Below are 27,189 nucleotides of genomic sequence, written 5' to 3' on the forward strand. Positions count from 1 at the left end.
TCCACATCTGCCACAAAAGTCTTGAAAAAGCAAATTGCAGTGACAGGTCTGTGCTCACAGAAACCATAAGGGAGGAGGCACCCTGGCCAAGGCCCTCAGAAGGGCTGCGTCCTCCTCCCTTTCCCTTCTCTAAAGGAGACCAACACCTCTAAGTCCCCAAGAATGTTTGCCTGCCTGGTCTGTCAGATTTTGTATGTTGCGCTTTCACAACAGGCAAGCTGTTCTTGCTAAAGCACAACCTACCGTTGCTATTGATCAACTGTCAGCGGCAAAGCCCGTAGGCAGCAGCTTCCTCCTCATCATGCTGCCTTCAGACCAAGTACTGGTGCTTTTTGGCAGGGAGTACAGCAAGAAGTCAGAAAAGCTTTTTATGTTTTCGGATCTACAGCTATGGATATGTATGACCCTTTCAGGACACAAGTATTAAATGTGTCACTTAGTGCCAATATAAATGGTCCTTGGGAAGTTCTCTGTTTTAATTAAGTGGATGCATTTGGTCCTCGGAGAGCTCAACATGTACTTGGGTGAATAAATGTTTTAATAATTCAACTTTGTCTCTCCTAATCTTATATCTGCAACCCACAGGAAAGCTTTCTTTTCCTTGACACTGAATATCAAATGAAGAATGCCCCGTTTTATTTCTCTGGTTTTTTTCCTTTCTATCCTTGCATCCAAGTTCTCAGCCATCCTCTGAGACCACAGGGGAGCCCTGCCACAGGACCCACATGCGCGGCGGCCCTGTGCTGACTCCACAGGACGTGGCCATCAGCCGGCATCCTCCTCAGCTCTCCCTCCGGCTGCTGCCTGAGGAAGCAGTGCCACCTCTGAGTGACCGCTGTGTGTCTTCCAGCATCCCTCTGCTTCACTGACCATCGCCTTCCCCTCAGTGGTGGAAAAGCACCTTTCAGCTTTCTCATGCGAAACACTCACAGCTTCCCCTGCAGCTGGCTCCTCCCGTCAGTAATTCAAGCCACTTTCCAGCACTTTGTTTTTGCATTGCGCTTAAAAAATCTCTGTTCCTTTTTTTAAATTCAGAAGGCAGCTAAGGAGGTGAAAGCAGGCCCCAACAGTTTAAAAGTTGTGCGTTGCCAGAAGAACCCGTTGGTTGCAACAGAGATCATGCTTGGCGTACATTTAATCTGAACGTACCCATCAAGCCAGGAAAGGTTATCAGTCAGTCATTTTTCCAGGTCAAGGTGCAATCTACAACTATTCCTGATGGCACTGAGATGCGCATTGGATTTAGCACTGCAATTTTGTGATGCTGGTATTATTCTCTAAGGTTGTACGGTTGCAATCTAAAATAGCCTGTCCACAAAAAAACCCCCCGTGTTTTCTGGGGAAATACAGAGCGCATGCCCCACTCCTCCACGCCACGTCCACCCACACTGATAGGGAACCACAACACGTATGTCTGTGTGTTACAGACCTGGGATGATACATTTAAGGACAAGAGGAGGAGGGGAAATCTGGTGCTGTGAGCAAAGGCTGGGCAGCGTTCCCTTACGCAAGAGATTCGTTGGTCTACAAGGGGAAGGAGGATGGCAAAACTACACTTCATCAGACTAGAAATTGCCCTCTACAGCATGTGCCCAGGGCTTTTTGGAGCCCAGCAAGACTGTATCAGCCCAGCACCTATTTCTGTCCCTGTAACTTGAACCGAAGCCCGTCCACAGGCCACTGAGCAGAAGCCCCTCATCTGCTTCATTAGAGGAGGGTGGCTCTGCTCGTCTGTGTGCCCTCCGCCTGCCAACGGGTGTAAACTGCTGCACGGCAGGGGTTAATTTCATCTGCGACCTTACCTAACTTTTACTTTAATTGCCTGCATTTGACATCTGTGAGGCTGAGGCACTAACAGCCGCTGTGGAAGTGCTGAGGAATAAGTCCGTGAGTAATTCCTGTTTTCTCCCCAGCTTATATCATTTACCTCATTACAGCACTGCCTGCAGCCTTCAGCTGCTCTTTGCTTACTCAGAGTTAATAGATTTCACAGGCTGCTGTGCCACATCCCTCTTTTAGCCAAACTGACTCTCCATGTAGGCACGCGGAATAACTTCCCTCGTGTCCACTGCTGGTAGGTTCACGTGAAGAGGAGCCCAAGGGCTCTGTAACTGGGATACAGCAGCCGTGGGCTGGAAATGTAAGACGTTCAAAGAGCAACCCCTGGCCACCGTGCTTTGCTGTGATACACGCCACGATATGGTCGGCAAGGCGGAAACAACCACTGCCTTCAGAGAGCAAACACTGAAAAAGCTGCCCATGCAGGAGAGGACCAGATTGCAACGGAGCTGCCGCTCGGTTACCCTGGACTGTACCTAACCTGGAGCAACCCCAGAGCAGGGATGTGCAAACAGCCCCAGCACACTGATCTCGGTCGAGGTTGGGGTGAAGCAGCCCCTCGCTGCCAGCACAAGCTGTGTTCTTCATCACCCTGCGCCCTCATCTGGAATCCAGGTCTTGGGGCTAGGGGCACAAAACGTATTAGTTTTTTAGATTCCCCGCCATTGCTTGTTGTCTTTCTGCACGCCCCTAGTGCTGCAAAGGGCTGCAGGACACCTCAGGGCTCCTAAAGGGGCAGCTCCTGCCCAGTGGACGCTGCCATGGCTTCCTTAACGTGAACCCTGAAGGCCTCCAAGGTGTCCACGCTGGCTGAGGAGGTGCTCTCTGGCATCTCTGGAAGCTCTTATGGACCACACTCTGGATGAGAAGTAAGAATTCAGAACTAATTCTGGATCCTCTTCTGGGTCATTGTGGAAGCATGCGCTATTTGGAAACCTGGAGAGCACAAAAGAGAAAATACCATCATGGCTCAGAGTTTCCTCATGTGACATTGAAGGCTCAGTGCTTGCAGCTCTCATGTTATGATGTTCACTTGGCTTTCTTGGAAGATATTTAGCTAATCAGTGTAATTCAATACATTTGTATCTGTAAATATAGCTGCACAATTCTTGGCGATGCACTTTTGCTACAAAGCCTGCTGTTATCAGCCCGCTCTCTATGGATTCTGGAGTCTGCTAACTACAAGAATTTCAATTTGCACTTTAAGAAAATGTAAATTTTTTTCTGTACTCCTTCAGGTTATGAAAGAAAGTTTGAAAGTATGTCTTGGCTGCACTGTGAAAAAGTACAGCACCAACAGGTATACCTGGTGAATTTAACATAAGCACATGGCTTTTTGAGGGTTTATATGCAATTTTGAATGTGGGGGGCTATGCATAATAATTGTGGTCTTGAGGCAATGAGGTGTAAAGGTGTAAAAAATGTGAGCCTTCCCCACTGGGTTGAAATGAGACTCCTTCAAGTCTTTTGTGAAATTTTGACACAGCTCAAAGAAACGATTTCTGAGCAGCATGTGGGCTGCAATATTGGGAACAGGTTCTTCCAGTGTTAACGAGTGAGCATCCTGCCTCGGAAATTACATCCAAGCATTTTCAGAGGAGAAGATCTTATAAATATATTCTTTATGTTCTGATATGTGAGATCAGGCACTGGAGGATGCATCTGTTTTCCAGCAGAGAGGAACTGAACGATGTAGTTCGAAGAGTTAGAGCTCAAAAATAAAGTCTCAGTATGAAGTATCCTACAAAACAAGAAAGCTAGACCAAGATTCAAAGATATTTGGGGTGAGAGGCATGCAAACCACCCCAGATGCTGACGACTTCAATGTAATGGCATGAATATGGGTTCCTCACAAAACTCGTGAGCATCCCCCATGTTTCAGACAGTTTTTGCCCCTGTAAAGACTACCTGAGATGCAGGCTCTGAGTGAAATTCATCTAGGGCAACTAGCCGAATTTCCGCTTGCTATTTGCTATCAATCAGGCATTTTGGGCCAAAGGTTTTTAAATATTTCTGACGTCCTGCCTTGAAATTGTCAATATGCAGCTCTTCATCAGTGCTTTCAAGGGGTCCAGCTGGCTAGCCGTTGTGCACACACACCAACCAATTAAAACAATGGCCTATTGTTGTTTGCACCTGCTGCTCCTCCGCCTTTGCAGGCCCCAAACTGGAAGTCCAGTGTGGCCAATTGTGTTAAAAACATCAAGGCCCTGAAGCTGAGCTGCTGTATCAAGTTGATTTGAAGCCTAAATTTTGCAAATATAAAAATAGGCTTTTAGCAACCTTCCTGACAGAGGCAGAGAGATTGTGTGGGCAAGCTGTTCCAGAAGACGGCTGTGCAATGGTTATTAAGAGCTGCGCTTCCATAATAAGAGCGCTGGGAGGTTTCCTTAGTAAAGAATGATAAGCAAGTTTCGACTTCTTCCTCACTGAGACCTGGAGGCAGCACTGTGTTTGGTTAGCTCTGGTGCGTTATCCTTTAATAGCTAAGCAATATACTTCATTTGAAGGATGAATAATAGAGTGTTTTCTCTCCCCGTGCCCCTCCCCCTGACTTTGCTTTCAGAATAGCATCTTCCATTGTTGGTTATTGTCATTATCAACTAATTTCCCCAACCACTGCTTTAACAATCATTTCCTAGCTGCTAGGCATTAAGCAAAGATTGCTGCAGCATAATTGGATTAATTTAGAGACTGACTTTGAACAGCATAATTGATTTGAATTTTATTCTGTTTTCTCTAGCCACTTGTTTCACTAAAAATCACAATGTGGCAAGGCCTGTGAGCCCAAGCATGGGCTCAAGTCTTCTGCAAGTAAAGCACTCATCGTGACCGGGAGCCCCCCCTTGCTAAGTGAGTGACTTCATCCACGCTCCATGTACGCCAGCTCTGGGGAGGGGTCCCCGCTGGGCTTTGTGCCCCTTCCTTCTGCCACCCCTTGTAGGGCTTTGGGTGCCAGAGAAATCACGAACCGACTCGCTTCTCAAACCTCACTGCAGGGGTTGCGTTTATTGTTGCTCGTAGAGGCGAAAATGAACTGCCGAGGAAGTGAGAGCCAGGGCCAGGGTGGCCATGCTGTGACTCCAAGTGCCTTTTTATGATGAGGGATGCAAGGCCCCAGCTCTCGGAGCATTAGTCAGGGACCTCTCTGGCACAAGAAGGAGCGGCTCTGTTAGCATGAATGTTTCAAAGGCTCCTGTTCCAGCCCCACCTTCACCATGCCCATCTGAGCACTGCCCTTCACTGGCTTTGCTGCCTGCTTCTGCGTCAGGCTCATCAGTTCTCCACCCAGGGCAGTGAGAGTGGGTCTACAAAGGCATGTGGCACCAGTAATGCAAACAGTAGAGTTCACGATGGGAGGAAGGCCAGAGAGTTGAAAAGAAACACGTCGTTTTTTCATCTGCTGATAAATACCGCCATGTGCACACGTGTCTTAGAAACTGGCAGGACTGAGGTGACAACTGACCCAAGGCAGCAGCCTGTGGGGCTCGGAGGTGCCTCATGATGCATGAAGGGTTCTGTTCTCCGCCACAGGGGGTTCGTTACTGTGACATGGGGCACGGGGTGCTGCTATGCCAGGCTGTCCCCGCATGGCACCTGCTTCGGGGATGCCCTGCGGCAGGCTTGGCTCTAACATCACGGCAGCATTTCCAGGCATTTAGCTGCATTGCTGCAGTACCCAGTGCAGGAAACATTGCCTTTTGCCATGGCTTTTTACCAGGTTTTGATTCACTCTGTCTCCTAGACAGAGGTGCAGTGCAGGGAGCACCCTGCAGATGCCCTGCGGACGCTGCTGCGGGGCCCACAGCTGCCTTGTCAGGTCCCTGAAGTGGCACGCACTCACCAGATATGCTATCCCCAAAACAAGCTTCCTGGTTCACTCCCAAAGCTTTCCTTTTCCGGGTACAGCAGCTGCTCTTGATTTTTGTCATGCATCTTCACCGATTGTTAGAGAACGGAAAGCTTTGGGGTTTTAATTATAAAACAAAGTAATTTTAGAAATACCAGCTGAGCAGCATGGCTGCAGCCTGTCCTCACGGATAGCTCTGAGCTCCCAGCGCCGTTTCAGCTCCTCTTGGTTGACTGAGAGGTTTGCAGGTTGAGAGGCTCAGCGTGTGCCCTTCCTGCTACAAGAAGGGGCTTGTCTGGGACATTTGCGCGGTGGTTACCTCAAAGACAGACCTGCCCAGTACTAGGTAGAATCCTAGCATGGGTCACTCAGGCTTGTTAAGTATTACCTGTCACGATTTATACACAGTGGATGGGACTTCTGGATTCTCACCAAGCCCAAGGCTGCCATCCCACTAATTTCAGCAAAGCCATGACTTTGGAGAGTTAAATGCCAGCATTCACAGTCTGACAAGCTTTGCGCCCATTGCAGGAAAACTCCCATGTGTGCCACTCTCAGTGCAGACCCCTCGGTGTTATTCCCCCTCCTTCCCAGCCACCGCTTCAACCCTCCCTGGCAGCCCACAGGAGTTTCGCCCCCAGCCCCAGCTCCAGCCCCAGCAGCATCCATGCCACAGCTCTGGGCACTGCTCATGCTGTGAAAGCCCAGTGGTGGCCAACATGAGCTGCGCCAGAGCCACGCCAGCACTGTGGGAAGCGTGCTGCTGTCATCACATCCCACCACAGCCTCTAGAGGGAAGGAGGGAAGGGAAGGGGAGGGAAGGGGAGGGGAGGGGAGGGGAGGGGAGGGGAGGGAAAAGATGGCTGTGTTACCACTTCCCGCTCTAGTGCCAAGAAACAATGGCACTAGAAGCTGTGTTGGTGCTGAGGGCTTCAGACCCTTGTCCTTCCTATAGTTTTGTCAAAAAGGAGTGATGCTGCGCAACGTAAAGCTCTCAGATCCAGTCCCCCGAGAGCCACCAACTTCTGGGCCTGGTAGCTACCTGTCACCCTATTTCCAACTACATCACAGACAGCAGGGATGGAGACAAATTACCGCCCATCCCTCAGCGATGCAGGGCATTCCCTTGAAAAGGCGGCCACTCCTCAGCTGTCAGTAGCTCCTGCTACAGGCATCAGCATCAGGGTGCATGCATCCTGCCTGCACTGCTGCCTGCAAACGCCACAAGACAGGAAAATGCCTGCCTGCCCTGGTGTTTTACCATACCAAACTGCGTATGTGCAATTGCAGGTGGAATTCATGTCCTTTGGCACATAAAGGCCAGGATCACTGTAGAAATGCTCATAAAAACACAGTTGCTACAAGGCACATAATAGTTTTTACCTACTCCTTCTCCTGCTCGGTATTCTTTTGTAAGACATTTCTTAATGTTTTGTTGAGTTAGAAGAAAGAATCCAAAATAACGACATTAGCCATTTCCTTGGAGTAAAGTTTTGCTGGAGTGGCCTCCAGCAAACTGATGTCCAGGAAACTTTTCCTCCTAATATCTGAACAACAGTTTTTAGGGGTCAGCTTTGCCAGCTTTTGTCTACCTTGCTGCTGGCACTCCTCAAATGCCAAGAATGTTACAGCCACAAACATTTCAATCTTTTGTGTCTCTTCAGCTCTCAGGCTTTGGTAGGAGACACGCTGCTGTGATCACCTTTAACTGATTGCCTTTTGGGTTTTGCTCCCAGATTTCCTGCTTCTCCCCGGTAACACAGAATCATAGGATCATAGAATGTGTTGGGTTGGAAGGGACTGTTAAAGATCATCTGGTCCCACCTCCCTGCAGTAAGCAGGGACATCTTCAACTAGATCAGATTACTCGGAGCCTCATCAAGCCTGGCCTTGAATGTCTCCAGGGATGGGGCCTCCGCCACCTCTCTGGGCAACCTGGGCCAGTGTCTCACCACCCTCATTGTAATGAACTTCTTCCTAATGTCTAATCTAAACCTGCCCTGCTCTAGCTTAAAACCACTGCCAAGACAAGAAGACAAGAGGGACACCAGAAGTGATACTGCTGGGCTCACAGAGGGTGCCTACCAGAACTCCTCTTCCAAGCAGTTCATGTGGCTCAGCGACACTCATACCACCCATTTGCCAAGGCAGAACTGGAAAGGTGTTGATGTAAATCACGAGGTGAGACCATGCTTCTTTTACTCTTTCTGGATAAGTTGATGTTTCAAGCATCCAGCCCAGCCTTGGCTGTTGCTTTTTACTATGCAGCAGACCTGCTCCAGCAGCTGCCCCCCAGGTGGCCCTGCTGACACCCAGGTCCTGCATTCGGTCGGGCTGTGTATCTCCTGGTGGTTTCCTCCTGCGGCATCACCTCAGCTGGGCACACACACCTAACAGTAGGTCAGGTGTCTTGTGCCCATCACAGTGCCTTTCCCAGCACCTGGAAAACTTTTTCCCTCTCCCATGTATTCCTCTTCATTCTCTGTCTCGGTTAGTCATGCTCCCCTTTTCACATGCACCCTCTTTCCATGCAGATATTATGATTACGCAGGCTGTAACGCATTGGAAGATTTCTTTTCCCTCCTCCACAAATATCTAAACTTATCCCTAACTACCTAGCTAATCTGTCTATCAGATCCAAATGTCCCCAGCATTTGGGGGTGTTTGGGTTTGGGATTCTGATTCAGGCTTATCTACAGAAAACATTGAAAGGTCACTGCATTTTACTTCATCCAGCAAGTGAAGCTGAAAGCTGTTCAGCGCTACGGTATGAATGTACTGCCTAAAACCAATATCTACCTGCAAACACAGTGTGACTAATTTGGGTCTGAAAGAGTTTTATATAAGTATTGTTTCACTTTTAATGTTCTCTTTACTTTCCATTGCTTCAAATCCCACCGAAGGCAAGCTTTCTCACAAGATGATGTCTTGGCATTTTCACTCAGTGATATTGACTTCCTAATGGCAGGGGGGGAATAAACCAGCAGATTAAACTGCCCAATCAATTGCCCCCCTACCTGTCTTATGTGCATTATTTCCCATTGTACATATTCAGTGTTACACTCTATGATCATTAACACAGTGGGTGCTGTTAGACAATGAAAGCCAGCAGCATGCTAATAAAAGGTTTAATGAATAACATGACCCCCTTACCAATAGCCACAGAAAAGGGGGGGGCTGGGAAACAGGAACTGTGTGTTGGGGCACATTGTACATGAAATAGTGTTGTCTGCGCTCATAAGCAAATAGTCCTTTATCGCAGGGCTGATGCAGAAATGCTGGCCCGGAGAGAAAACTGAGTTTGAAGAAAATAGCCCCTTAGATCAGAGAGGTGGACAGAGCAGACATTACCTTCCAGCAACTTGCTTTCTATGCTATACAGCTTAACTGCTTAGCAGGACATTAATGCCAAGAAATTCAGCAAGCGTTTTTCCAGTTTCAGCACTGCCATGTTGCTGAGCCGTAGCTGAGTCATTCTTTGCTCTCTAAATTTGCCATTCAAATCCTACCTGCTGCTCCCCTCTGCTTTGTGAAACAGGACGCAAAGCTGCACTTCTTCCCAAAGACAGGGTCAGCCTTGCAGCTGCCCAGCGGGGGCTTCTCATTCCCAACTGACACCCTTTCCCACTGATGCTCTTGTACTTAGAATCATAGAATGGTTCGGGTTGGAAGGGACCTTAAAGGTCGCCTAGTTCCAACCCCCCTGCCATGGGCAGGGACACCTCCCACTAGACCAGGCTGCTCAATGCCCCGTCCAACTGGGTCTTGGCAGGCTGAGAAATCCCATTAGCATCTGCTGGAAAGTCTGGCTGTGGCACGGCTGGATTTGCAAAACAAACTGTGCCGTTCCTACAGCACAGACTCATTGTGTGACCAAGAAACACTTGAACCAAGGAAGATGAAGACCGATTTTTTATGGGATGGAGGTTAATTCATGCCCGAAAGAGTCTTGCAGAGAGTGAGAAGCAGTTAACCAGCCATGGGCAGGGCAGGGGCATAGGGGTAGCACCGACCAGGGTCTCCACACCAAACTGGCTTGCTACTGTCTTGTGATATCCCTTTGGTGAGAACTGAGGGGCTGACGGAGGGCAGGGGAACATCAGTCACTTCTAGCTGGGCAGCCGAATCTGCCCACTCCTGGGTCACTTCTCTTGCACATTTTTTCTCAGGTTTTGAATGGGCCAAGTGAAGTTTCTTTCGTTATGACTCCTGCAGGATCATTATGGAAACTCATGGGATGTGCTGTGAGGAAAGGGACTGTTGACATCCAGTCTGAACTCCTCCTTCCTTAGTTTCACCTATTTATTTATCTTTGTTTTGAATTTGCTGGTGAAGTCCTTTTATCTACATTATTTCTAGGCTTTATGTATTTCAAGACTGTTCCTTTGTTCCCAGGCTGTATTTGTCTCTTAATCTAAGTATTCTAATACTTTTGAAGCCTTTTCATTCTGCCTCATAAATCAGACTTTGGACTTTGAAGAATCCATTCACTGCACTGATCTGAATTCTCTCCCATTTATCAGATTTTCTTCATCTGATAAAGAAATGAACAGAGTACTCCAGGTGTGACTGTGAAAAGAGTGTATCTATATATTCTAGCCTCATTATATGTTGCTCTGGCTATTTTACCTTGCTATCCTGCATTGCAATTACAGTCCCCTAGATTCTTTCCATGTCATTTCTTTGCAGGTTTATCTGATTGTGCATGTCTTAGATTGTTCTTTCCCCTTGTGAATTAGAATAGCTTCTCATTTGATTGGGTTTTATTCCATAAATGGTATCTCATTTTCTCACTTTCTCCCCTTATTTTTTATCTGGGTGAGTCCTTCCTATTTTTTTTCACGTCTTTTTTGTATTAGTAATTTTCCTCAACTTAATATATCTGGGACTTACATTATTACATTCTTTATCCTCTACTTTAGATAATTAATAAAAGCATAAAAGAACAGATGCACATTATTTAACAAATTTCTCTGCTAGTGTCCCTGCTGACCTATAAGTCGTTACTTCAACCATTTGTTTATAATGTTTAATTTTCTTTTTAAAAAACATGTGACCATCTCTTAACACTAGTAAATGATGCTGAGATGAAGATTCAATGGACTCTCTCATAAAATATTCTACAAATAACTCCAAATATAACAGTAGGAGGAGGTCATATGAGATGACCATTGCAGTCTCTTTTGTCTGCAGATTCTGTATTACATATTTTGGTTTCCCAGAGCGGTTTGTTTTGTAATTTTGCTGTTATCTATTAACCTCGACAAAAAAGGGTGCTCAGAAAGACATTTCTGTGCTTTGCGTTGTTGACTCTTTTAAAAAAAAATTTCTGCGGCTCTGAAAGGACATTATCTTTCAAAGGAAAAAAGAGATTGTCTACCTTCTGTGATAAAACTACACCAGACTACTGGAAACTAGAAATTACTTTTTCTGGCTTCAGAAGCTCAGCAAAGCCTTTTCATGATTATTTGTGCTTCCAGTGAAATTAGTCAAAAATCTGGCCCAATGCTGACTGTGTATGGAAATCACGCTCATGAAAGATAAAATCCTGGTTTTTACAGCATGAACAAGGGTCCTCTTTTCTGAAGCATAACTCAGTTCTTCCAATAACTTCTTGGAAAATTAGTTCCCTCCATATTTTTCCCTGTTTCAAGTCTTATGTACAAGAATAAAAAAATTTTGCAATGCACTGTGAGCACACTGTCCCAGAACTGCAAAAGGTCCTTAAATCCAAGTGCTTCAAGGGGAACGAATTATCACTGTTGCCCCATTTAACTTTGTATTTTCCAAACTGGTGAATAAGCAGCTACTCTGATATCGCTCTAATTTCTCTCCTTGTGTTTTTTATGGCACTCCCTACTTATGACATCCCAGCCTTCACGCTATCACAAATGCTCTCCAGGGCTTTCAAGACCCGCATGCTTGCACAGAGAGTGGCTCTTCCTCTCTTGGTGTTCATACCATGACCTGGACAGAGCGGGAAATCAGACCTCCTCTGAAAATCCTGTACAGCTTTTACTAAACTTTAACCGTCTAGAAAGCTTTGGGCTACAACAAATTTGTAATGTTTACATCAGTGATAGAGAGAGTTTGTTGGCCGATACTACCAGAGCCCAGTTGGGTTTCATTGGCTGTCACTGTTTAGTGAGAGAGGGAGGACACTCTCAGACCCCTTAGAGACTCCCCGCCCCAAAACTGAGGGACTTCTGCAAAATCACTAGGTCTTTGCAAATCAGTTCCTTATCAGTATTTCTTTTAATAATGGTTTCCACCCTGCTTACTTAGAAACGGACTAAAATAGCCCACACATCTCACATTACCATAGTTTGCTTATTTAAATACACCTGCATTTTGTGTAAGCGCTGTACGTATACCACACCTTTCCTTCGTCTGCTTTTCTTTGCGATGGAAGATTTTTCTACGCAGCTATTCAGTGTCTCAGTCATTGTCCATTCACCATTAATTTCAGATCCTTCATAATTTGTAAATGACATCACAGAATTGCTCACACAAATGCTGTAAAAGAGATGGTTTAAAGTATGTAAAGGTCTGGACTGAGTAATCCCTGCCTGTACAGATAGTTACATTGGCAGTAGCTTCACAGGCCCTAAAACAGCATCAAATATTTTCAAAGCAGACCTGATTTGTTTCTGCAAAATCAAACTCCCAGCAAAAACACAGTGTCAGAAGTGCCTTGAATTAATCTAAAATAAACAATGACACTGAAAAAACATTATAGTGGCACATGACTGGCAGTATACAACTGAAGTGGTCCGCAGGCAGTCAGTGGCTGTACAAACATTCAGTTTAGCCTGTGATTACATAGACTTAAATGGATTGGTCTGAAAAAAAATAAAATAATCTGTTCTCACTCAATTCAGTGAATATTTCCTGCTTAAGAGAGATTACTCAGTGATAGTGCATAATTTTGCTAGTGGAACTTGAACTTTTTGCTCATTTCCCCCTGGTAATAAGCAGAACCAATTAATCCCAAATGTTGAGTCAATGATTAATGGTTCCTTTTAGGAACAATGATGTCATATGCCAGTATATATGCCAGCATTTTCTTAGTCTTTATTAATCGTACAGAGATCAATGACAGTTTACTGAATTTTGTTGTTCAGTAAGCTCCACATACATGAATTTCAGATGGTTTAAAGCAGACCTCATACATGAAGGTAAGACTAAACAACAAAAAATGAAGACTATCTCATCAATTAAATCTAGAATTAAATATAACAATTATACAGCACCTGTGCAAAAATGTAAAAGAAAGCTTCATCTCAGCCTTGAAAAATGGTTTTAAATTATGTAAGTTATATTTTATAACACAGAACCCTTAAAATTATTTCCACGTTGTAGCTGGAAAAAAATACGTGTTATAAAATCACAAGCACCTTATACCTATAACACATTTTCCAAAGAAGAGTTTCTGAGGTTTATTGACACTTTCTTCTATTTCCCTTACCATAAAACTGGAAAAAAAAAATTAATTGCTCTAAAGAAGGAACATCAGAGAAGAGTGCTGTTCCCACTAGACTGGGAAAACAACTCCCTGTACGTCACTTTGACCAAGGCACATCAGTGTGCAGTACAGATGGGACTGAAAATAGTTTGGTCTGTGCTCTGGTTCTTCGCAGCCTTGGAGGTTTGAGTCCATCCCAAGGGCTATGGAGATGCCCCTGAGGAGGCTGACACAGCCTTTGGGGTACCCAAAGCTGACCGGCAACCCTGCCATGCCTCTGCTCTGGCTGGATCAGCTCTTGCTTAAGGGCTGCCTGAGCTTCTGGCTGCAAATCTGGTCTCGTCCTGATGTGTCAATGCTTTGCTTGAAGTGTTTCTACTCCAGTGCCAGTGCTGCTCTGACTCCTGGCCGAGCCCTCGCTTGCTCTGGCTGTCAGAGGAGTCTTGGTCTCAGCTCCCAGCTCCCGCTTGCCTTCCTGCAAGCCACCGCGGCTCCCCAAATCCTCACTCCAGTCCTGCTTCCACTCCCTGGGCTGGTGGCAGGAGCCTCTTCAAAGCCCGAGAGCAGCAGGGACAGGGCAGTCCTGCAAGCCAAGGTCTCTGCCTGGGCTGGGTTCTGCCTGTGGCTCGGTGAACAGCCCAAGCCTGCTCACCCCAGCACACCGTACCCCTAGGTTGCTAGAACATTTCTTGGGAAACAAAACGACACTGTAAGTTGAAGCAGTAGCTGGAAAACCAGGCTGGCTGCACACAGACCTGCCTAAGCCTGTGCTGAGATTTGCTCCCAGCTCCACACAGCTTAATGACTGATTTGATTAGAAATCTGTATCCAGCTGCCTTTGAGGTGCCATCTCACCCATCCAGAGGCTGCCTTGAGAACGCAAGTCCTCTCCTTCACAAGCAATTTTTTTATTGCTTACATGCTCTCCTTTTTGAAAATAATAAAGAATTTAAGCTAGAAGAAAGAAGAGACATGGAAACACATTCACTAAAACTCCAGGGGCTGGCATGCTTCATCTTGTACGTTGGCGGATGACATTTCTCTGCTTATCTCTACTGCAGTAGCTCCCTGGTAGCACGCAGCAGCCTCATCTTTTCTCTTTCAAATGTGAAATCCTCTTCAGGATGCAGGGTGCAACTACTGGCTAATATTCACTTGGATGGCATTTTCTGACAGAGCTGCCAGGGTCTGTAAACACCAAGTCAGAAACACACGTAGGACCTCGCCATGTGCTTTAAAATACAATGCGTGTGCAAGTGCTTTGCTGACCTGGACACAGGGAAAGGAGAGTAATGATCACAGAAAGGGAGACTTTTTAAATGCAGCCAGTAACTTTGCATTGCGCTGTGTCCCTCTGCACACAGAAATTGCTGGTAGGTCCATCATTCCCCCGAACGATGTTGTGAGCTGCTCGGAGGCGTTCTGCCGGCAGCTGCTGCCTCCCGGATCTCCTCTGTTAACTCTTAAAGACCAGCCGTGAGCAGGTTTGGAAGTTAACAGTCAATTTGCTATATCAGTTGCCTCGGCCATTTGGTAATTACGGTGGTGAAAACTGAACCAGGGAATCCAGGAGGGTTTCTAAAACAGGCAAGCAAATTGTCTTTCGGCAGGTTTCTGACTCTTATTGTAGAACACCTTCATCGTCCACAAAAAAGCTCTGCAACTGAGCAGTGACCTAATTATTAAACGCTGCTCTTGAAGGCCCTGCCGGCCATTTGCTGTTTAATGTCTCTTCGGTGAATTCTGCTTTAAAGGCATTTTCTTTTCATTTTTCTTGAATCACTACTCTGGCTTTGTGCTTATGCCAACAGCCCTCAGGCTCTGTCTATACTGAGTCTGGAAATCTTTCTTTCCCCTCTCCCCAAGACAACCATGTTCAAACACAGTGCTTGTGGTGAGGTCCTAATGCGTTCCCCCTGGCCTCTTCAGACACCATTTAAGAGCCGGTAGTTAAAAGCATAAAATAGAAAAATGCGTTTGCAAAAGGATGCTTTTTTCTCCCACCTTTTTTTTTTTAAGCAGAACTATCTAATTTTCTCTGAGAAACTGAGCCAGAATTCATTTAACTTTGTGCGTACTTAGTTATAGCTGAGTTACAATTTAATTGCAGATGTGTTTTATCTTTTTTTTTAACTTTTTTTCAGTTCAACACTGTTTAAAGGTCTGTGATGGCTCCTCTTGACTTTACCTGGGTCACCTAATGTCCCCTCCACCATGGATCAGTAATGTAAGTAATGTGCAATGCATAATGAAATTGCAAGTGGGTTAGGTTCCATTTGAAAGATGGTGCCTTCCATTTTAGAAACATTTTCCCTGATTCTTCACTGGCAGTCAAAGATTTCCTGTAATATCCAGCTCTTTGGACCTTTTGATCTTTCTTTTGAGTAACTCTTTCAGACCATACATTTTTCTGTCTGCAAGAATGCTATTTTATGGTCAGGTTTACAATTGTCAGAGATGAAGTAACCCATTCCCTTTTACTCCACTGAAAGCTTGGCACTTACTTAACGCCTTTCTTTCATTCTGCAGCTTTGAACGTGCCAACAGTATTTTTCCTCAGAATGAAGCTCCTCTTCTCTTGCACTCTCCCAGCAACTGCTGCCCCTACCTCTCTCCAGCTTCCTGATACACTGAGCTGAATGGTCAAGCCAAATGGACACTTAATGGCATTTATTTTGGTGATTTTTATTATTTTCGTACCTGCCTTTAGCCTGTGGACATAGACGATTGGTTCCTTTCGTACGCAGCCATTCAAGTCAGTGTTTTGGTGACTCGCTACTGTCTTATTATGGCTAATCCAATGGATTGCTTATGGCTTAGGTTATGTTGGAGCTTGACTCGGTGCCTATTAGAGCGCAAGCATCTTGTATCACCACAAGAAAATCACTTGTGGTGAAGAAAATAATACACCTATATGTTTAGGGGTCTGAATCCTGACACGAAACCCATCAGGTTTAATCCTTAACTCAACCCTCACTGAAACTCTTCCTGCAAGAAGCAGGTCTGAAGATAACTTCCAGGGTCTGTGGTGAAAAGTTAAGCTGCAAATGTTGTTCTAACACTTCCCTTTAGACCAGTTTTCTCCAGGTTCTTGAATATGTTCAGCCGGGAATAGAATAGGTTGAACTTGCGTATTAAACACTTTCTAACGTAAACTGGAACAGTTTGGAGTAAGTGCCATCTGTACAGCCTAGCCTGAGAAGTGAAGACGTGTCTTCTTGCAGTCCCTGTTTCTGTAAACTTGTTAATCAGACTCGCCTGACTCTATGTGAATTTCCCAGGATGACCTCATTAGGCACACACTTCCACTGTCCCTTTTAAGGTGGCTACATGCCACGTACGTGAGCAGATATTTGGTAGGTAATGACCTGTAATTCATTTGCAAGAAAGAGCTACTACAGAGTATTTGCAGATAAAAATAATTTTCTTTGTATGCTGTAATAAACTGCATGGGTTTGTACCATGAATAGTGCAGAGCCAAGGAGGGCACCTTAAGTATAAGCTTTTCACACAGGTTATCTGTTTGATAATGGTTGAGAGAATGCTATTCTAGGGAAAAAAAAAAACATTTGGTTTGTTTCTTTTTGTCAGTAATTTACTGAGTTAATTTACTTCCTGCATATGAATGTGTTGGTGCTCCTGGGCAGTTGCTATATTATTATAAATTGAATTAAGTAGTAGGACGAAAAAAGCATTTGGATAGATGTTGCTTATATGTGCAGAACACGTAACAATCTTGAGCTTTATTATGGTGCAATTTTTCAGTTGATATCCAAGCTGAATGGTTTATTTTTCCTACTAACAAGCTAGTTGCTTGATGCTGTAGTAGTGCAAGAGTTAAGCCTGTCCAGTGATGGGGCTCTGGTACGTGATATTCCTTCGATTCACCAAGGTGGTTTCCCTCTAGAGCTTCAGGTCAGGGAGCAGTTTAACAGCTGACAGGCTGACAGTGGCACGAATTCCCACTCAGACAACTGGGACCCTCAGCCCCAGCTGTGGGAGGACTTGTTTTCCCCCACAATAGCGTCCCAGGCAGAATGACCTGTAATTTAACTGGGCGGGGAGGGGGACTAGTACTGCCGTGAGAAAATAACAGAATTATTGTTCAGGTTTTTTTGAAATGTTACTGTTATGCAGAAAATGTTAGATTAATACTTTTTTTTTTGCAAAAACACTAATGAAGAATGCACCCAGGGAGCGGTCACAGAAATTACAAACATTTGGAGGACGAATGAAGAAAGAAAAACACTGTCCTTGCCCCCTGTACTGACTTCCTTAGCAACATAGAAAAAGTTTTCAGTACTTTAGATGGCTTTCTATTCTGCACTGGGACAAGACTAATACTCTCTCAAAATCACCAGGGACAGAACTGCCCCCCAGCAAGGCATTGATTCCCTCTAGGGCTTTGACTTGAGCAATCTAACCATCCAGTTTCAAGTGTAATGCAAGAGTGAAGCCTGCTTACATTTCCTCATCAGCATCTTTACAAACAAGGACATCCTTCTCTGGAATCTCTTAGGGGTAGAGAACCTGTCATTAGAAGAAAATTTTTTAGAATAACGTTTCTAGCTTCTGAAGCTATTCATGCTCAATTTTCAGGTAGCTTTTGGCAATGTAACTGTGTGTTTAATCAATTTTAATTTCTGTTTGGGCTTTGAAAGGGTGTTTTGTAACGTGAGCTGTAAAGAAGCAATAGCACCACTGAACTAAAATAGTGACATAGGATTTAATAGCAAATTAGTCATAATAAAGATGAGTCTTACATGTCTGCTGATTCACTCAAAGAGCCATTAATTAAAAGGAAAAGTGCAAAGGCTGTTGGTGACATTTCATCTGTCACCTTGGTTTTACTGAAGACAGCTAGAAGGAGAGATGTCCTGCTGTAGGATGACCTTCTTCAACCAAACTCCCTGTTTTCACACTGTACCCAAAGCTGTCTCAGCTGGAACTCATTTGAACATTTCAGGCATGCTCTTCGGCTATAAATGAGCTGCCACTTCCCCATTTAAAAATAACCTGGCAGGATCTTTGTGAACAGTTCAGCAAAAATTCCTTCTCAATGCGCACCATCAAACAAAAAACTATGGGATGCGTCTTTCTAAAAAAAAAAAAAAAAGGGCTCAAAAAACCATATGAAAAGCATTGTTGGGTTCTGTTTAAATTAATAAAATTGCATAACCAAAGTACCTGAAAGAGAGCAATGGAAAGTGAATGAAATCTTTTGCCTGCAGTGATTCAGCTCAAGAATGCCCCAGCATGAAGCCGGGTTGATCGGGCTGCTGTGAATGCTGTCGGTCAGGGTGTAACTTGTATAAGTGAGTCAATTTTGCACTCCCCAGCAGTTTCGCCTCTGTCACTACCATTCTAGGACAGTAAGTGTTTCACAAAGAAGCAGCCTCGTCTTCTAGCTCAGGTTAATTACTAGTCGAGGAGGGGCAGCCTGCCAGCTCCCAAACAGCCTAGCACCTACTTTTTCCAGAGCCGCCTTCCTCTGAAACTGGCTGCACTTCAGCAAACGAGCCAAGGGCAGCCTCCCTCTCTCCCTCTCCTTGCTTGTCTGTCCTTCTGCTCTGCGACAGTTCCCCCACTGTGGAAGTGGAGAAGGTTCCTTCACGATGAGGGAGAAGGAGCTGAAGGCAAACGGTTCTTTTGTGACACCTCCCACTGAGCGATCACCTCAGTCCTGCAGATTCTGAAAATCCTTTTTTTTCTTTTTTTTTTTTTTTTGACAAAAATACCACTGGCGACCCTGGACATTCATTACATGGTAATGTAATCACTCTACTTTCCTGGCCATTGTTTATTTGTTTTCAGCAGCTCCAGTGCTATTAAACAGTAAATGTGATAAGCAGTGTAGATAAGACATCAGTCTCTTGTTCTCATCAAGACTAAACACTGTGAGAAAAGCCTCAGTTACCACAGAAATCTGCTTAAATAATTCTGCTGGTACCATCGCTGAAATTACTCATGTTCTTCATGGCAGTGGCTTTGTTCTGCTTCATGCTATAGCTCAGCCACTGGCATTTGTAAAAAAAAAATAATTTAAACATCATTCAACTTAATAACTGATGTAGCATACATCAGACCTTCCTTTACCAGTCTTAGCAGCATCCTATTTTGTTTTTAAAGACACACTGCTAGTGCCGGAATTAATGGGGTAATTGCATTCCCCCCCTCTCCTCCAAACCACCCTCCTCTGGATGTCAGCATCCGCGAAGTCATCTGCAAATTCTAACTCTCCTCTTTTTTTAGAAGTCCATAACTGACAGGGTTCACAGATGACACAATGTGCCTCTTGCTGCCCTAACCTTCCCTTTCTGGCAGTCATTCCCATCTCTCTCGCATGTGCTACTGTCATGTGTAGGAATAGGCTAGTATCCACATGAATAATTTGCCAACAGCCCTCTGGTTGTTCAAAAGCCACCCAAATCCCAAAAGGTGACTATGCCTTAGGTGGGTATTACAGGTTTGTGTACAGCTACTTAGGACCCACCTGTAGCCATCTGTTTTCCTCTCAATCTTAATTGCTATGTAAAGAGCAAAAAACACACTTGCCAAACCTCAGTGTTTTCTCTAATTTATCTTGCAAGCTGCTGGAACAGTAGGTCTGTTGTTTTCTCATGAAAAAGACACCACACATACCAGCAACATGACATTAATCGCAACATGAGCAAATCATGTACCCAATTCTTTTCTGTTTGGTGGTAAGTGATTGAAGGTCAGAAGATGCTACTCACACCAATGTACGTAGCTAACAAATGCAACCCTGAAATCGACAATAGCACATCCCTTCCCGAACCCTGAAATTTGTTTCAAAAGCTCTGCAGTAATTTCAGCTCACACAAAGAAGCTGAACATTTTATTAATAATATATGCGTCTTTAAAAAGACACGTTCAAATTCATTAAGCCCACTGACCTCTTGCTTAGTGAATTCTGTGGGCTGCATGCTCATTACATATAGGAGTCTGGCGTTTCCGATGCTATTTAATTTACTGTTTCTCATGGCAAACAGGCTGGGGGAAGAAAAGCTTCAGGGCTGGTTTTCAATGCAATCTTTATAATGTGGTTTTCAAAACAGAGTGCTGTGCATCTTCTGAACAAAGTCTCTCTTACTTCTGCATCAAGTGCTGTGACAGTCTAAATGATGCCATAGGCATCAAGACAAAGAGGGCTTTTCTGCATCCTTTTTTCCATAAAATGGAAAGTACCAACCTCTCTGCTAACTCAGGGAGTCCCCCAGCCATCCTCTAGCAGGTCTCCACAACGCTGGTCACTCTACACTGGCAGCGCACCCAGGCTGGCATCAGACTCGCCCTTCTGCAGAAGCTGTGCTCTGCTTGGGTGTGCCTATGCTGGCATTGCACTTCAAGCTAGGACCCTGCTTTTGAAAATAGCTTCTTGATTCTCCCCATTTACCGTGCTTGGGTTCACACTGCCCAAACACAGGGTCCTTCTTGCAGGAGCAAAACTGAAAGATGCGCTTCAGCTACACTGAAGGAAAAACTCCCGAAACACACAGAGCCCAGATGCTGGGCCCTCAGTAGCATTTTGCTCCTGATGTAGACGTAGCCATCGTTCGCTGTTTACACTCTGATCCATTTTGTACCCAAAGTGCTGCCATGTGTGCAAAGCAAGCTGAATAATACATAAATTCTACCTATCTGGATGCAGGTCCATAGAGGAAGTTACTGTGAAGTTAGTGGGTGGGACTGTAAACTTACCGTACACTATTTCTGTAGGCCACTCCTAGCGGTAGTTTACTCTTCCCTGAAAATGGCGTATTCTCCTTCCATGAAAATTTAAAAGCTACTTTACAGCACATTAAGTTTCCCATGCTCATAAGCCTCCAGGCGACAGGAATGCTGGATGATTAAATATTAATCTGAATCAACTTTCAGAGTGGTTTTGTTAAACTGTTTTAAATTTCTGTGTGTTGACATTCAGAATTAAATGGGATGTATTTTTCTTTTTTTTTCCAATGAACAACAATTTACTGGGAAAACCTTAGTTCTGAATAAGAGAGTCAACACAGGAGCTTAGCTTGGTTTAATGATCCATTTTAAAAATCTAAAACTAGTCAATTTGGATTAATTTTTTTCTGAGAACCACAGTGTAGATAACCCTCACGGAGATCATCCTGATATTATTCTTCTTTCATTGTCCTTGATTTTCAGCCAAATGGCTTAGGAGAACCCTTCCAAACGCAAAGCCTGTAATGCAAGAAATATAATACGTTTAGGTGCAATGTTGAATTTACACAATGAATTGTATTTAAGGAGCATTAACCCTTGAGGCTGAAATTTTGCCCGAAGCAGGACAGGATCAAGCTTAACACCGCTGGATTCTTCTTCCATCTGTTTGGCTGCCTGACCGTGTCTTTGTTCAGCAAGCATCTCAGAGCCTTGGGTGCTTATGTTTGGTTTCAGAGATGAAACCTAATTTCCAAATTGCTTGCAGTTTGTGCTCTGTATTTCTTCCCATTTACAGAATGTTTTCTGCCTTGGTATTTTGAGTGGGCAAATCCCAACACTAGCAAAATATCTTTTCAGCCTGAGCATGGCTGCTGGGACTTGTTATACCAACACGGAGGCGGACATATGTTGATTTTTACATAGAAACCCTTTGTAGAAAAGCAATTTCTGAACATGTGGTGTGGTCTACAATCAGGACAGTACTGCTGCCTGGGTGGGAGGTACACTGCCAGCCACCTGGCTTTGGCAGCTTGGCCACATCTCTACATGGGGACAGTTTACAGTTTAAGTTTGCATCTGCTCTGGAAAAAGTAGTTGAAATCTAACTATACATCTTGTTCTCACAAGGTTCCTGTTTTGATAAATGCTGTTAATATGTATACCTGGGTCTCATTTTCAAATCGAAGAGCCAAAGTAGCTAACAGCTTCCTGCTTGGCAGAGTTACTCCCCTCTCCACCACCCCCACGGCACTGGACATAAACACAACGAGAAGAAAATAAACACCTCTGTACATAACAAGCTTAATGAGGTTTCCGTTTCAGGGTAAATTTGCATACACTACCTTAAAATTGAGTCTAGCTTTAATTGGAAGATGACTTGTATGCTCTTTGTTACAACTGTGCTCTTGCAACTGGATGCAAGAGATAATAGAGACCCGAATTCATTGCTGTGACTCTCAGCAAAGCTGCAGTAACATAACCTGATGTCTAATAAAAGAGGAAATACCAGAGCTGTAACTCACAGCAATATTATTTCCACACAAAAAGGATATGGAGTGTTTATAAGCCATCACCGCAGTAGTTCAGTGATGTCTTCTGTGACTTTCTTCATTTCCTTTGTTTATTTAACTCTTGTGATTTTCCAACCTGGGTAATTTTCCCTGAAATAATTTGAAAAATTGGCTTTAACATAAAAAGTACGTCCTGCTTGCCGCAGGTTATATAATTTCTATATATAGTTTGCAGAAAACTCTAAACTCTCCTTCTTCTTACAGAAAAGAATATAAATACACATAAAATTTTATATTTATGTAGTATATACACATGGCCATTGTTATAATAGATCACTAATATTTTGCACATGCACATGGCCACTTCATGACAAATAACTTGAGGGGAAAACTACTGAATTTTCTCCAGTGCTGTCGCTGATACAATTATATTATCCCTCCCCACTGCATTGCTATCTGCAGTATAATTTCTTAGCTCTGAGAACTTTGTTCGCATCAGGTGCCCTGAGTGGAATTGGTTGCAGTCACTTAAATAGAAGTTCGGCTTAATTATTTTCCTGTTTGAAAAATCACTCTAACCTGAAGCAAGCGATGCTTCATTTCCCTTTCTTGTTTTTCCTCCATCCTTTTCCCTCCCTACAGCTACAAAAATAATTATCTCCGTGACAGGTACCAAAATTTTGTTATCTGCCTCTCTCTCCCTTCAAAAGCACACTCAGCAATACTTCGTGACAATCGATCAAAAATATTACAATAATACTTTTCAACACAGTCTTCACAGACACATTCACTTACCCATCTCTGGGATTTCTGTCTGCTATGAGAGCTAAGGAGTGGGAGTTGGGCTTCCAGGGGCTTCCTTCTATCCCTGCCACTGATTCCGAGGAGCGAGATTCTATACCCGCCTCCACTGTCTACGCACACCCCAGGTGCCCAAAAATCATGGTCACCATCACCTTCCCTCCCTTTTTGTGATTCCTCTTTTTACATGGGAATAACGCATAAGCCTCAGCTTCTGCCTGATGACGCTGTTTCTAGGCGCATCCTCTGCAAAGGCTTCCAATTGACCTTCCAGACAGATGGAGACAACTTTTTACACCAGTTTGCAGCTAAAACAACTCGGCTGACTGGGACACCAGAGTGAAACTTAAAAATTGCAGCTTTAGTACATGTTCTTACTGCCTATAGCCATGTCCTGTTTCTTTGGTCACCAGTGACATAATTTAAACATGGTGGCTCAGTTTCTCCATCTGTAAAACACGGGTTCTAATATATACATAAACCCTGATCCCTAACACTACTTATCCCAAAAGACTCCCAAGAAGCTGTGTCTGTTTGAAGAGTGCTTTTTGACGCTCAGCTGAAACATCTTACTGACCTGTGAAATCCTTTCTGGATTAGATGATACAAATCCTAAACCAAATTCATGGCAGTAATAGGCAGTAATATTGGCAGAGGCAGTAATAACCACTGAGATGATAAAATAATCCAAAGAAAAAGCAATGCGAAGAGTCATCCTATTGTGAGTCTAGAGGAAAAGGTAACCTTTTCCTCTTCACAGATCTGGGATAACAGTCCAGCTTTTCTCAGCTTTCAGATAAAAAAACCTTTAAGTATTGCACTTACAGCTGGTTTTTTTTGCTTTACGAAAGCAGCTCTCAGTGAGCACTGCAAGCGTAAGAAGTGCAAGTGCTTTTAAGTTTATCATTTTAAAAAAAAAAAATTAAACATATTTAAGAAGTTTTAAACTGATTGAACAAGTTAAACTGAGGGGGGCCCTGGCTTCTGTGTTGGTCCCGTCGCTGACATTGTAACTGCCATCTGTGGCACAGAAGCAATGGCAACACTGGTGGGACGGATTGGGAAGAAACAGGTAAACACACCTGCAAAGCATTTCATCGTACTCCCTTTGACGTAATTGGGACTTCAGGTGGTGATTTCATTTGAAGCAGGACCAGGTCCAACTAGAAACTGGAATTTTTAAGCTAGAAGACTGATGAGGCTGTGCCCACACTCCTGGGTGAAGAGAGCTCCTCGCAGAAAACCATAGAAATGTCTTTTTAATTGCAGTAGGAAGGCTTGATTGTAAATCAAACTCAATTGCATTTACTCCAGGCAAGTCCAGGAACAAGAGTAAGAAGGAATGTTAGCTATCCTGCTCTTCTACAGGCATGGGCATGAAACAAAGCTGCCTTTTGTGGCCCAGTTTTGCTGCCATGGTCTTCAGAAGAATTGAAAAGGAGCCTTTAGCCTCAGTGCTGCAGCTGTGGGTGCTGCCTGAGATGGGGAACGGCACACAAGAGGTGGCCTACAAGGAACACGAGCACAAAGCAGCACAAAAGCAATGTCAACGTGTGAAGAAGGCAGAGACCCGGGTTTCAACATCAGTTCTGCCAAGAACGTACAAATATGATCATGTCCAAACCAGTTAACTTCTCCGTGCAATCTTTTCTCCATCTGTTCGAAAAAGTGGAATTGTATTACCTTTGAAAGTAAGTGGCATGGACCCCATAAATGGCATTCTGCTGCTGATCTTCACTATCACTCTTCACTATCAGAATTGTTGCATCTAGTAAAGAATTTGCAACTTAGTGGAATTTGGGGGGAGAAATATTGTTTAATGCTTTGGACATATTCAAAAGTGGGATTCCACCTGTGCAATCACAGTCACTATTCACTTCGCTTCACAGCAGGGCTTGATCCAGTATAAGACAAAAGGTAACCTCTCAAGTTAATAGCACCACATCAGTTTGTGAACAGAATTGGGCTCCTAATTCCTATAGTCTTGTCAAATTACTGGTTAGGAATTAGAGGGTAAAAAAAAAAAGAAATTATAAAGGTATACCTCAGTGTATTTTAACACAGAGCATTTTGCGAAAATGCAAGCTGTACACAGGTGAAGCTAACTGGATAAACAGAACAGGCACAGAAAAGTAAATGCATGAAAATGTCACGCCAGTGAAAATATGTCCCAGGCTATATGTGCTGTCAAGCAGCAAACAAATTAAAATGAAAAGATCTTGCTGTATGAGAAAGGCAAGTGGTTTCAAAACAGTTCTTTAGTATTGGTAAGAACAAGGTCAGATATTGCACTGCCTGTGTCATTTCCACAGACTTTAGGGGCAGAGCTGAGGGGACTGATTCATGAAGAGCATGCAAGAAGCATTGCCAAAAGGAGTCGACATAAGCAAGGTTGAATGGGTGGTCCTGTTTGTTTGTCTTTTCATATTGCAAGGACAACAGAATATGAAATGAAATTAGAAGGCAATACATTTAAATTGACAATTACTTCTTCCATGTTACCTTGAAAATCAAACAGTTCAAGAGCAATGAAGTGTTCCCTTGAAACTTGATAGATTTTGTAGTGAATGTAAGGAATAATCAGTAAAAGCATGAAATGCGTATGTACGTACAAAGAGAACCTCCCTAATATCTCCAGATAGTATCAACAAACCTACATGCTGCTTTCTCGGAGACATGCAGAGTTGGGTCCTTGCAGACGCAAGGGGCTGCCCGGGATTGGCATTTTTTATCAAGTTTGACCTGATATATTCTTGCAGCTGATCCACTAACTGAGAAGACACTAATTAGTACATACATAATCTTTGCTTCAGTCTTAAGAGGCAAAAATCATGACAGATGCCAGAACTAGCCAGAAGTTTCCCCAAGGGGGGAAAGGAAATATTTTTAAAAACTGGAATGAATGCCAGAATACACAGTAAATAAATTGAAAGATGTAAAAACTGACAAAAAATCTGGAGCCAGATACTAGCCACAGAGACATTCGCAAGAAACTGGCAAGAGATAAAGAAGGCACCTCAGGAAATGTATTTCAATCCTCGCAAATAAGCTGCAACCTGATGTAGTACCGGAAGGTGGGGGGGGGGGGAGGAGGATTCCAGCAAGACGTCCTCGTTATTTAAGCCATAAAAGTTGCAAGCGTGATGTTTTCTGTTGGCACGGCGGAGCGGGATCCCGCGGTGATGGTCCGCGGGCGAACCCTGGCCGCGCAGCGGCATCAGAAGGCTTTACATTTTCCCCGGTGCCTGGCGCGCAAACCGCGGACATCGGGCAGGGTAACGGCTGTGCCTGAACGCCCGTGAAGGTCGCCCCCCGCTTTGCCTACCGATGGGTGCTGGCGGCCCCCGGGACACGCAGACCCCGCTAGCGCTCGGGACAGGGGCCGCGCAAAACCTCCCCTCTCCCAGAGGCACCAGCCCTGCGTGGCCGGGGCTGGCGGGCGCTGCTTCCAAAGGCGCGTCCCGGTCGGGCTCCCGGGACGCGATCGGGCAGCAGCTGCACCGCAGTTAGGCAGAAACTCGGCAAAAAAAAAAAAACAACAAAACACTCGCCAGCCGTGGGGAGCCCTTCACAGGCAGCGGGGGCTCTCCGACAACACTCCCCTGCCGGAGCCAGGCTGTCTCTGCCGCACCACGGGGCGTGAACGGGTAAACTTACCTGAGACCAGCAGCGCGACCGGGGCAAGCCCGCCCGCCGGCGCGTTCACTTTTTTGAAAGTGCGGTAAATTAAGGCTCGGGCTCGGTTTTTTGAGCAGCTCACGTCAGCCGCTTGCGGGCGGCAGCCGGCCACCAGCCCCGGGACGCCAGGGTGCGCGTTGCCCCGGGGTGTGGGGTGTTAAAGATATTAATATCTTTTAAAAGGATATTAACGCCGTTACCTTCTGGCCGCTTCGCCCCCGACGAGGGCGCCGCCAGCCCCACGGGGCGAGCTGGGGCCGGCGCTGCCCCCACCGCGCTGCCAGCCCGGCGGGGAGGCGGCAGCCTGCCCCGGGCGAGGGAGGGGCGGCCTCCCGGCGCACCGGCACGGCGGC

At 44.9% G+C, this 27,189-nt stretch overlaps 1 long non-coding RNA gene across 2 annotated transcripts; it reads right to left on the reverse strand.

Annotated features, from left to right (window-relative positions):
• Positions 1-13,039: 13,039 nt before the first annotated feature.
• On the reverse strand, positions 13,040-27,158 carry LOC134511579 (uncharacterized). 2 transcript variants are annotated; one of them, XR_010069910.1, is made up of 4 exons: positions 27,037-27,158; positions 22,370-22,507; positions 20,877-21,365; positions 13,040-18,252 (listed from the first exon to the last, which is right to left on the reverse strand). It is a non-coding gene; the product is annotated as an uncharacterized LOC134511579 (long non-coding RNA). The 2 variants fall into 2 exon arrangements; XR_010069911.1 differs by lacking the exon at positions 27,037-27,158 and adding an exon at positions 26,816-26,850.
• Positions 27,159-27,189: the final 31 nt, after the last annotated feature.

The sequence above is a fragment of the Chroicocephalus ridibundus genome, chromosome 2 (assembly GCF_963924245.1).
Source record: "Chroicocephalus ridibundus chromosome 2, bChrRid1.1, whole genome shotgun sequence".
NCBI lineage: Eukaryota > Metazoa > Chordata > Aves > Charadriiformes > Laridae > Chroicocephalus > Chroicocephalus ridibundus.